Genomic DNA, 12,739 nt, shown 5'->3' on the forward strand with positions numbered 1-12,739 from the left:
CAGAAATTAGTTAGCCGAGCTACGGTAGCTCTGATTCTGCAAAACAGATACGTAGGCAGCGGGGTAGGGCCCGTGCGAGCGCAATCCTTTCTTTTCCCTACATTTTGCATGCATTTTAGTCCAGATTAGCGCAGTTTGTTTACACACCCATAGTTTTAGACACAAGTGTGGATACCATCGAGTACGATGGGCGCGAGGGGTGCTAATACCTTCCCCTCGCGTAACCGACTCCCTTACCCTTTTCTCTGGTCGTGAGACCGTTGTTTTGTTTTGTAGTTTGCTGGCATTCCCTTCCTTTTCAGGATAAATATGTTAGTGGCGACTCTGTTAATTTTCGCGGTAGCGACAGCTGGCGACTCTGCTGGGGACGTCTCGACCTGTTGCTGGTCCGGACCTAGCGAGTCGATCCTAGCGCTTGTGTGTTTATCTTTGGGTGTTTTTACTGCTTTGCATATTTACCTGTTTGCATTGCATTCTATGTGCGCTTTTACTTTTCTGCATCATATTCTGGACTGTCTGGATCTCTGTCTGTTGGGTGGGTGTTTCAAGAGGTAAAAGGCCCAATACCCAGGCTATGTGTGAACCATAGGAACCCTAGGATAGAGTGGCAGCATGGTTTGTCTCGAGGTGTACGTCTTGGGATGGATTATGTGACCACGAGCAGAGTAGTGGTTTCAAACGGAGGTATTATCGTCACCCGCTTCCGCGCTGTGATGATGCTTACCTTCGGGCGGACCGTATACTGCGTTTCATGACCTTACCTTGGCCTAGATTTTACCCGTGAGTGGGGCGGGAATCAATGATCATATTAACAGGTACATTGTTGGTTACCGCTGTTCTTGTTCGTGGGTTACCGCTGTTCTTGTTCGTGGGTTACCGCTGTTCTCGTTCGTGGGTTACCGCTGTTCTTGTTCGAGTGTACTATGGTCCCTGTTCACGGGGTACTTTGGTTCTTGTTCGAGTGGTAATTTGTGTTCTATTCCAGTGTGTTGGTGACTATATGTTCTGGTTCCGATGGTAAATTGTTCCGTTGGTGACTTGTAGTTTGTGTGGTGGTCCGAAACTATGCTGAACCTTTGAACTTGTGCCGTGTGATTTCTCGGCATCATCAGATATATCCAGTATTGTGGTTCCCACCGCTTTGCATCATTGCATGTTTACTTTCAAAAAAATAATGTACAAAAAATAACTAGCATACATGTTCCTTTCATTTCCAAGGAATCATATCTTTAAGTCTCGTTCCGAGCTTTTCCATCTCTTGCTTGCCAAAAATTAAAACACGAGGATTCCTTGGAAATTGAATGAACATGGCATTGCATTCATATCATGCATGTCATACATCTCATGCATAACAGGTATTCAGGACCAAGGATCTCTTATTCAGACTTGGTACTCTCACCAGACTCAGAGATTTGATTTGTTCTTATTGTGTGCTCAAAGATCAGTCATGGAATAACTTTGTGGGGTGACCAAGAGGAAAGCTCAGTTGGGGATATTTTTGAAGACTTGTCTTATGCTCATTTGCTTCCATGCTTGCTTTATTTGCAACTGGTTAAGCTCTGTACTGTGTTGATATCTACAGATTCTCCGCTTGATGACGATGACACTAGGTGTGAGTTCTATGCTGGGGCACCTAGTCATGATGCTATGATCTGCAAGTCTTTGAAATTGCTTGGGGCTCCCGAACGAGGGATAAGCAAGACATTGTCTATCTTGAGCATTGCACCATTTGCATTGCTCGAATCCCTAAAGCACTTACAAAATTCTATGTGACTTCGCCAGAACTCTCCGGTTCATAAGGGGGCACCTGACAATGCCGTATCTTCCAAGGTTGTGGAAGAATTGTTGAGAATCATCAGGAAATCTGGTTACAAGGTTGTTGAGCAGTTGGGTCAGACCCAGTCAAAGATTTCCATCTTGCAACTGTTGATGTGTTCAGAAGGTCATAGAGATGCTCTCTTGCGAATTCTGAATGGTGCTTACGTCCCGCATGAAATATCTGTGAACCAGTTAGAGGCGGTGGCCAATAATATTTCAGCTGGAAATGGTTTGGGATTTACTGATCGTGATCTCCCTCCTGAGGGGAGAAACCATAACAAGGCTTTGCATATTTCGATTGAGTGTAAGGGGACGACTTTGTCCCGTGTGTTGGTTGATACTAGTTCTTCCTTGAATGTGCTTCCCAAATCGGCCCTTATGAGAATCGACTATGCTGGTGTTGAGTTGAGGCCCAGTGAGTTGGTGGTACGCGCTTTTGATGGTTCAAGGAGGTCTGTGTTCGGAGAGGTAGATCTACCAATCCAGATTGGTCCTCAGATCTTTACTACAACCTTTTATGTGATGGATATTCAACCTGCTTACTGTTGTCTGTTGGGACGACCGTGGATTCACAAGGCTGGTGCTGTGACATCCACTCTTCATCAGAAGTTGAAGTATCCGGTTGACGGTAAAGTGGTGACAGTTTGTGGTGAAGAAGATTATATCGTGAGTCACTTGTCCTATTTCCGATATGTAGAGATCGAGGGTGAAATACATGAGACGCCTTTCCAAGCGTTTGAAGCTGTAAATGCCGTGAGAACTCCTCCTTATGAGATAACGAAGCCAGAAACGATTATGTCTTCTCTGAAAGACGCTCAGGTTGTTGTTGAGACTGGAAAGGTGGAAGGCTGGGGGCAAGTAATTGATGTGCGTCCCAAATTTGACAAGAATGGTCTTGGTTTCAGTCCTGGAAAGCGTATTGCATCGCCAAAGCCTAATATCCTTAGCCCGGTCAAGTTTGTGAGTGGTGGTGTCATTCAAGATGGCCAGGTTAATGCCATTGTCAATGGCGAGGAGGTGGATAGTGACTGTGATTTTGATAGCTGGATTCGTCCAAGTATTCCTGGGGAGATGCCTCGCAACTGGACAATTGAAGATGTCATTCAAGTCACACAAGCTCAGGAGTAAATTCCTTGTTTTTACTTTTCTTATCATGCAATAATTCCTATGCTCTGCCCAAGGCGTAGTGAATCATTTGTAGGGCCATGCAGTTCGCATTTTCAAAGTTAATCATGAAATAAAAGGACGTTTTTGCATTCAAATGTTTTGCTCTTTGTCTTTCTTTTAACTTTTTCCTTTAAATGGCAATGTTTTTGCACACACTCGCACATAGCTTAATAAAAATAAAACTAAAATAAAAACATCAATCATGCAGATGTTCCACTACCACGGATTTCATTGGTAACAGTTCCGCTATTGCTTATTATGATTTTGACAATCCGATCTACCAAGTCGAGGAGGAAGCTTATGAAGATTGTGATCTCCCCGATGAGTTGGCCAGATTGTTGAAACAAGAAAAGAAAGCGATTCAGCCGCATCAGGAGGAAATTGAGATGGTAAATGTTGGCACTAAAGAGCGAGTCCGAGAAGTCAAGATAGGGGTTGCGCTTGAGAATAGTGTGAAGCAGAGGCTTATTACTATGTTGAAAGAGTATGCGGATATCTTTGCTTGGTCCTATGAGGATATGCCTGGTCTCGATACAGATATTGTGGTACATCGTCTACCTCTCAAGGAAGATAGTCCTCCTGTCAAGCAGAAGCTTCGAAGGACTCGCCCAGATATGTCTGAGAAGATTAAGAAAGAGGTTGAGAAAAAACTTGATGCTGGCTTTCTGCAAGTTGTGAATTACCCGCCGTGGGTCGCTAATATTGTTCCTGTGCCTAAGAAGGACGGAAAGGTCAGGATGTGTGTGGACTACAGAGATCTTAATAGGGCGAGTCCAAAGGATGACTTTCCTCTTCCTCACATTGATGTGTTGGTGGATAATACTGCTCCTTTCAAAGTGTTTTCCTTCATGGATGGCTTCTCTGGGTACAATCAGATCAAGATGGCACCAGAAGACATGGAGAAAACAACGTTTATCACACCGTGGGGAACTTTCTGCTATAAAGTCATGCCTTTTGGGTTGAAAAACGCAGGGGCAACGTATCAGCGCGCCATGGTGACTCTTTTTCACGACATGATTCACAAAGAGATTGAAGTGTATGTTGACGACATGATTGCAAAGTCTCACACTGAAGAAGAGCACTTGGTTCACTTGCAGAAGTTGTTTGAAAGGCTTCGGGAATTCAGACTGAGGTTGAATCCGAACAAATGCACTTTCGGAGTGCGATCCGGAAAGTTGTTGGGCTTTGTTGTTAGTGGAAAAGGTATTGAGGTCGATCCTGCGAAAATAAAAGCTATACAAGAGATGCCTGAGCCGAGAACAGAAAAAGAGGTTCGTGGTTTCTTAGGGAGATTGAACTACATTGCTAGATTCATCTCTCATCTTACGGCCACTTGTGAACCAATATTCAAATTACTAAGAAAAGATCAGACGGCCAGGTGGAATAATGATTGTCAAAAAGCATTCGAAAAAGTGAAAGAGTATCTGCAGGAACCTCCGATACTAATGCCTCCAGTTCCAGGAAGGCCTTTGATTATGTACCTCACAGTTCTTGAAAACTCAATGGGATGTGTGCTGGGTCAACATGACGAGTCTGGCCGAAAAGAGCATGCAATATACTACCTTAGCAAAAAGTTTACCGACTGTGAATCCCGATACTCACTGCTCGAGAAAACTTGTTGTGCTTTGGTGTGGGCTGCTCGCCAGCTGAGGCAGTATATGTTGGTTCACACCACCTTACTGATTTCCAAGATGGATCCTATCAAGTATGTTTTTGAGAAGCCCGCTCTTTCCGGAAGAGTAGCCAGGTGGCAAATGATTTTGACTGAATATGATATCCAGTATACTACCCAGAAAGCCATCAAAGGTAGTGTGTTGGCGGATTATCTTGCGCACCAGCCGGTCGAAGATTATGAACCGATGAAGTTTGAATTCCCCGATGAGGATGTGTTGTACATCAGAGATTGTAACATTCCCGGACCGGAGGAAGGACCCGAACCAGGATCGCGATGGACGCTCGTGTTCGATGGTGCCTCTAATGCACTCGGGAATGGTGTTGGAGCTGTAATTACTTCTCCATCAGGTTTTCATATTCCGTTTACAGCTAGAATCTGTTTTGATTGCACTAATAACATGGCTGAGTATGAAGCCTGCATTTATGGTATCGAAGCTGCGATCGATTTGCGAATCAAATACTTGAAAGTTTATGGGGATTCCAATCTTGTCATTAGCCAGATCAATGGAGATTGGGAAACTCGCCATCAGAATCTAATTCCATACAGGGAGCATGTGATGAGACTCATTCCGTACTTTGATGAGATCACATTCGAGCATATTTCTAGAGAAGAGAACAATCTTGCTGATGCTCTCGCTACTTTGGCTTCCATGTTCAAAGTGAAATGGGCCAATGAAGCGCCTAACATCACCATCAACAGATTGGACGAACCAGCATTTTGCTTTGAGGCTGATGTTGAGTTGGATGGTAATCCCTGGTATCATGATATCAAAAAGTTCCTCGAAACTCAAGAGTATCCTCCCGAAGCGTCGGTGACTGATAAGAAGTTTCTGAGAAGGTTTGCAGCTAAGTTTTACCTCAACGGTGGTGTATTGTACAAGAGGCATCATGACGGTGTGTTGCTCCGATGTGTTGTGAAGGAAGAAGCTTCAAAAATCATAGAGGAAATGCACGAAGGCGAGTTTGGTACCCATTCTAGTGGGCATACAATGGCTAAGAAGATCTTGAGGGCTGGTTACTATTGGTCCACTATGGAAACTGATTGTCATAACCATGTCAGAATTTGTCACAAGTGCCAGATCTATGCTGATAAAGTGCACGTGCCGTCTGTGCCGTTGAATGTCTTGACTTCTCCGTGGCCTTTTGCAATGTGGGGCATTGACATGATTGGAGAGATTAAGCCTACTGCCTCTAATGGACATCGATTCATTTTGGTTGCCATCGATTACTTCACCAAGTGGGTTGAAGCCGCATCTTATGCGAATGTTACCAAACAAGTGATTACTCGCTTTATCAAACACAACATAATCTGTCGTTATGGGATTCCTGAGAAGATCATTACTGATAATGGATCGAATCTCAATAACAAGATGATGAAGGAGCTTTATGAGTCCTTCAAGATTAAGCATCACAATTCTTCTCCGTATCGTCCAAAGATGAATGGCGCTGTTGAAGCGGCCAACAAAAACATTAAGAAGATTGTGCAGAAGATGGTAGTGACGTACCGAGATTGGCACGAGATGTTACCTTTCGCTTTGCATGGTTATCGTACCTCTGTGCGTACATCGACTGGGGCAACTCCTTTCTCACTGGTTTATGGTATGGAAGCAGTATTGCCAGTTGAAGTTGAGATCCCTTCCTTGAGGATTATGAAAGACGTCGAGCTTGACGAGTCAAAATGGGTACAAAATCGTTTGGATCAGTTAAACCTCATTGATGAGAAGCGCTTAGCGGCTATTGGTCATGGTCAGGTATACCAAAAGAAGATGAGAAAAGCTTTTGACAAGCGGGTGCGACCCCAAAGCTACAAACCAGGTGACCTGGTACTCAAAAGAATCAATCTCCCTCAAGGCGATCCTCGAGGCAAGTGGACTCCGACGTATGAAGGCCCCTTTGTTGTGCAGAAAGTATTCTCTGGCGGCGCCATGATGCTTGCAACGATGGATGGCGAGAATTTTCCGCACCCTGTGAACGCAGATGTAGTCAAAAAATACTTCGCATAGACCTGATAAAAAAAAAGAAGAGAAGAAAAAAAAGAAAAAAAAAGAAGAAAAAAAAAAAGAGAAAAGAAAATGAATCAGGCAAAAGAATGAAAAAGAAACAAATATACCCGCTAAGTTGAAAACCCGAAAGGGCGGCTTAGGCAAAAAAGGGACAAAAGCGAACGACTACATCTCGCATGCCACCATGGCAATCACTCTTCATACATGCTTAGGGCTCCCGACCGAGGGATAAGCAAGACTCCGTGTTCTTGAGTTTGCACCGGGCAGCTCAAATCCCTAAAGCATGCACAACATCCACTCACTTTGTTTAGGGCTCCCGACCGAGGGATAAGCAAGACTCCGTGTTCTTGAGTTTGCATCGCTGGCAACTCAAATCCCTAAAGGCGCTCACAAACCCCGTCGGGTCCACAAGTTTGGTGATGTCATATCAATCAGTTGTTAAATCGGGCAGTGATCAATCCTAATGAGTACGGTCTTCCAAAGCAAGGAGATGAGAGCGTCGGAGTTATAAAAGTGATAGCGGGATCGAAACCAATGGATATCCGTTTCACATTGCCATTTCTCTCGTACTCAATAAATGTGTGGTTACCTCTTACTAGGAACTACTTCTGAAAAGTGTTCGCTCTTTTATGAGCATTCCTTTTGCAATTAATAAAGATCCTTTTTATCTTAAACAACTGTTTTCTTTTACCGTTTTGTTTGCATAAAACGTCCTAAGTTTGTGTTAAACTTTGCATATGAAAACTGCATTGCTTTTACAATACATGATTAGAAATGAAACCTTTGAATCTACTTCGGATTTTTGTGTAACTGGGATGGCAGGCTAAGATACCATGCTATATCCTGGGGCATTTGCATTTGTTTGTCTCGCAGGTACATGTTTGCAAGCGCTTCGTATCAGCACATCGGCGAACTTAATCATGAGAGATTCTCACTCCCAGCCGAGTGTTTCTTAAGGAAAGATTCTCATTCCTCAGCTGAGTACTTTCAGATGGGACTTTCTTTGCTCCAGGATTCTCATCTCCTCAGCAAAGCACATCTCAGTGCATTCTCCATGCTACAGAAGTCTTGTACCCGACGGAATGCTTTCTCCCCAGTTGAATCATGATGGAATGGTGTCTGATTCCCCAGCTAGCTCTTAATGAGGTTCCTTGCCTGAGTTCCTCGTTTTCCCCAGTAGAGGGCTTTCTCTCCCCAACAGATTGACATGTTCTCCCCGGGAGAGTCATATTATTCCCCAGTGGAGTTGTCTTAACAAAGGTTCTTATGTCAAGTTCCTTATCCCCAGCGGATTTCTCATATCCTCAGCAGCTTGCTTTGCAGAAGTGTTCATCTCCCCTCACTGAGTTTCTTTCCTCGGCAGAGATTCATATGCATCCTCAGCAGGATCTGTTCTCATCTAGGATTTCCCCAGCGGAATGCGTCCTACACCAGCAAGTTGGTTACTCTTCACCAGAGTTATCTCCATAACTTGTCTTTACCTTCACATCCCCAGGGTGTCGAGAATTTGCTTCTCCAGTGAAGTTGCATGGGTCTTCCCCAAGCAGTTAAGTGGGATGTTCATATCTTCAAGCAAGATTTATTCCCCAACCAGAGCTCGCATCTAGATTTGATCGTCTCCAGCAGATTTCTGATTCAACTTGGCCAGCTCGCAGTTTGTGACCCTTGGTCACCCATCTTGTCCTCCCCGCAGAGTTCCATACTCTCTCCAGGACTTCTTCAGCAATTCAGTGCTCCTCCGTTGTCTCCCTAAGCAACGTTCGAATCATGCATCATTTGCATTGCATTCTCAAAAGCGTGTAGCGTCTTCCTTATCGGAAACGTTATTCCGTACACACTCATACATGCATCATGCATAAATCATATCATATCTGTTTCTTTCTGCAGGAAAGTTATCCAGATTCAAATGCTCCCTAGAGAGCAATATCCGCCTAGTCATTACAGGCGCTTATCCTGATATTTCGAATCAGAAGAGGATTGTTCTACTTATTTTCTGGCACAGCTCAGATCAATTCAAAGACATTCCTATTCCCGATGCCCCCAGATCGGTGGAAGATATTTGTTCCGATTCCTGATAAATCAGACTTTCAGTTGAAGGAACCGCCTCCGGATCTCCCAAGATCTTCCGAAGGAGCAAGCCCTCTGATACATCAGATCAGTTGGAAATATCTACTCCCTGACGATTTAGTTCGTTCAGAAGAAGAAACTCGTTTGCCCAGTCCTGATACCTTACTATCAGTTGAGGACGTTTTCTTTACCCGGCGTACACAGTTCGGAAGAAACATCCGTTCCTATCCTAATATCCAGTTTCAGATTAGTTGAAGGAACCGCCTCCGGATCTCCCGTGATCTTACTAAGGAGCAAGCCACTGATATCATCAGATCAGATGGAGATGTTTGCCTGATCGACTTTGTCTTTCAGATGAAGATTGTCCTACTTATTTTCTGGCATCATGTCCAGATCAGTTTAAAGGCATTCTTTCCCCGGCGTACACAGTTCGGAAGAGATATTGTTCCTATCCTGATATCCAGCTCAGTTGAAGGAACCGCCTCCGGATCCCCGTGGTCTTACGAAGGAGCTAGCCGCTAATTCCCAGATTAGTAGGAATATCTACCTGATGATTTAATTGCATCAGAAGAGATGTCTGCCCAGATTCCCAGATCAGAGATACTTTTACCCGTTGATGTCCAGATCAACCGGCGTATCTCCTTCGATTCCCAGATCGACTTAAGACATCTATCCCGATGCAAGTTCGGAGACATTTGCTACGTCTGATACCCAGATCAGTCGAGATGTTCCTTCTCTTGATGCCCAGATCATTTGAAGTGTTTTCCCCTGCCTGTGGGTGCCCGTTCCTCCTTTTTCACAAGTGGGAGCATATTTATTATCCAGATCAATTGAAATTTTTTCCCCTGCTCGCGGGGTGGTACATTCCTTCTTGTTACAATATGGAATCTTCTATTGATCAAGAGCGCAAATTTTCGAGTTCATTCTGGTATTCAATCTCCTTCCACCTCGACGGTTCGAAACTTTCGTTTCTCACTCGCCAGGTTCAAGAAGTTTGAATAGGGGCAGCTGTTGCACCCCAAAATTGGCCCTCTTTATTGGAGCTATAAGTTAATGATGACGTTTATTTCGTCATCCAAAAATGGAAGAAAAATAATAAAGAGTTTTCATGGGTTTAGGAGGGTAAAGTGTGAAAGAGCGGTTTAAACGGTGAAAGTACGAGAAAATTCATAAATACTATTTGGAAGGTGATACGAGCTAAGTTCCCGCGTAGTCTCCGCTGTTTCGACGATATCTACAACTTTCGTGGTCGGCTCGGGAGCCAATTCTTTGAGGAAGGTTGTCAAATGTGCAAATTACTTGAGAATTCGCGGTGAAAAAACAGTGCTGAATGTAGGGTTTCGGACCTCGGAAAATTCATATCTCCTAATCCGCTCGCCGGATTCGCTTGAAAATTTAACTGGAGCTCCGTGGCATCATTACCAAGATTTCATATGTTCAGACCGAAGGCTAAATATGCATAGAAAATTCCCAGAATTTTAAGGATCGTCGCGTTGTTTCAGTAAAAAGTGTGTTTTCGGGTATGTCGCGCCGAGTTCAAAAATTCATAACTTTTTCGATTTTTATCGTATGAAGTCCATTCCGGCGGCATTTTCTCAGAAAATTTGTTAGCTTCGATTCTTCGTCACACATGCTTGTTCAGATTTCGAGCCGAAGATGGGGTTTTATCGAGTTCTTTGAGCGGTACTCACAAAATTTCGCACAGTCGCGTCAGATGGATCGACGTTTCTCGTCATTCAAACGGGCGTATTTTCTTCATCGCTTATCGGATTGAGGTGCTTCTCACGGCAATGAGTCACAAATTTGGTCATCTTCATAATGGCATTGGTTTCGTTCCTAAATTCAGAGCCGAACCGAGTTTCCTTAAAAATGAGCCAAAATAAGACGCACCGAGGGCAATTTGGACATTTCGCGTTGACAATATATAAACATTTTGCTCTTCACAAATCAAAGAGGACTCTCATAACTTCAATTTCACCCAAAAGATCAAAAACACTTTCTCTCAATTCTCTCTCAATTTGCTTGGATCAAAACCACAAAAACTCACAAAAACTTCATCAATTCAAGATCAAATCTTAAGAGCAAATGAAGATCAAAGCACAAATCAAGATCTTCTCCTCCGATTAAAGTGTCGCGCATCTCTCTCCCTATCAAAGGATCACACGCGCCACTCTCTCCCTCACACCTCTTGAATTTCGTTCGTGTTCGCGTCGTGTTCGCGTTCGTGTTCATTCGATCTCATTCTCTTCGTTCGATCCGGTAAATTCACTACAAACCTTGCTAGATTATTGAATTTGTTGCTTAATTCGACATTGGTCATGAAGATTTTTGATTGTGGATGATGGATCTATGATAATTGATGATGATAATTGCTTGTTGACAGCTTCGATTTGTGTTGATCTTGATTATTTGATTGAATTTGAGATTTACCGTTGAGTTGTTGATGATGCTACATGCATGTTGCTTATGATCCAAGAAATTGCATACTAAGTGTTTGATAATTTGAATGTGTGAAGCATTTATGCTTAATTTTGATTTCTAGCATGTGATAATTGATTGTGGAATGATAATTCATGATGCCTACGCTAAATTGATGCCATTTGAGGTTTGATAACAATTGCTCTTGATGATATAATCACAATGCTTACGATTCAATGCTTGCATGCTAATTGTTCGATGGAATGTTTAATTTTGCTCTTAAAGACCGATCAATTTGCTGAATAATGTGCTTTGCTCTTGACTCATAGCATTGCATGTTTGATATTTGCTTGTATGCTGAACATTCATGAAGAATTGCATCATGTTTCCTTGCGAGAAAACTCAATTTTCGGCGTTTGGCACTGCTAGGTCGACCTAGGGTGAGTTTAGGTCGACCTAAAACCTTCATTTTTGATCCTGGCACTGCTAGGTCGACCTAGGGTGAGTTTAGGTCGACCTAAAACCTTCATTTTTGACCATGGCACTGTTAGGTCGACCCAGGGTGAGTTTAGGTCGACCTGGAGCTGTTTATTTCGTTTCTGGACCTGTTAGGTCGACCTAGGTCGAAGGTAGGTCGACCTACTTTTGCTTCCTTTGCTTCCTAACTGTCATACCCTAATTTTTGACCCCCCTGAGATGACATATCTTCAGGATTTTTCATCAGGTCAAGACAAGTACCCAGAGCAGTCATTTCTCCATCTGGTACCTAATCGAGGATGCTCAAAGACAAGAAAGCTCAGGCAAAGGATCAATCAATACAAAGATTAGCCTCTAATACAATCATGGAGCTCAAAAACTTCACTTTTCTCATCTATGATTGATTAGACATCCAGTCATATGAGTACAGGCTTACTCAGGTCACCAGACTAGGGTTTTGAGCCTATCAAGGACTAAAATCAGGGATCACATTTGGGAAACCCTAAAAAGCCCCAGAGGGTCATTCAAAGACATCAATCTTCTTCAAATAACTCATATTACAAGATCTACTGGACATCACACTTCAATTCAAAGTCTACAGTCATTACTTTCACATGGTCGACAAATTAGGGTTTTGACCTAATTCACCAAGATAGTTGACTTCTGATCAGGGCATGAATCCAAAACTCAAGACATGATTCAAGGATCTCTACTACCTCCATATAATCCATTTATATCATCCATTTGGGGAGAAGATCTTATTTCTACACAAAAGCCCAAAAATTCACTTTGTCAGGAAAAAGTCAACTGTGAAGGATCATCATTGACTTTTAAGGTTTTTGGTCAAAAAATGACTTTCAAAGATCAATATCATCAATATATGGATATCAAAGTCATTTGGCCAAAGAAATTCAAAGAAATTCATCAAGGAGCGAAAAGTCGGGAATTAGGGTTTTTAAAGGCATGGTGAGATCTCAAAATTTCACCTACACAACTCAAAAAACTTCCAACATGAAAGTTGTAGATCTTGCAAAATAAAACAACATCTTACAAGGGAACTTTTTTCAAAAGATCAACCATTTATGAAGTTTTGGAAATTTTGAAGTTTAGGTCAT

The sequence above is a fragment of the Vicia villosa genome, linkage group LG6 (genome assembly GCF_029867415.1).
Source record: "Vicia villosa cultivar HV-30 ecotype Madison, WI linkage group LG6, Vvil1.0, whole genome shotgun sequence".
Taxonomy (NCBI): domain Eukaryota; kingdom Viridiplantae; phylum Streptophyta; class Magnoliopsida; order Fabales; family Fabaceae; genus Vicia; species Vicia villosa.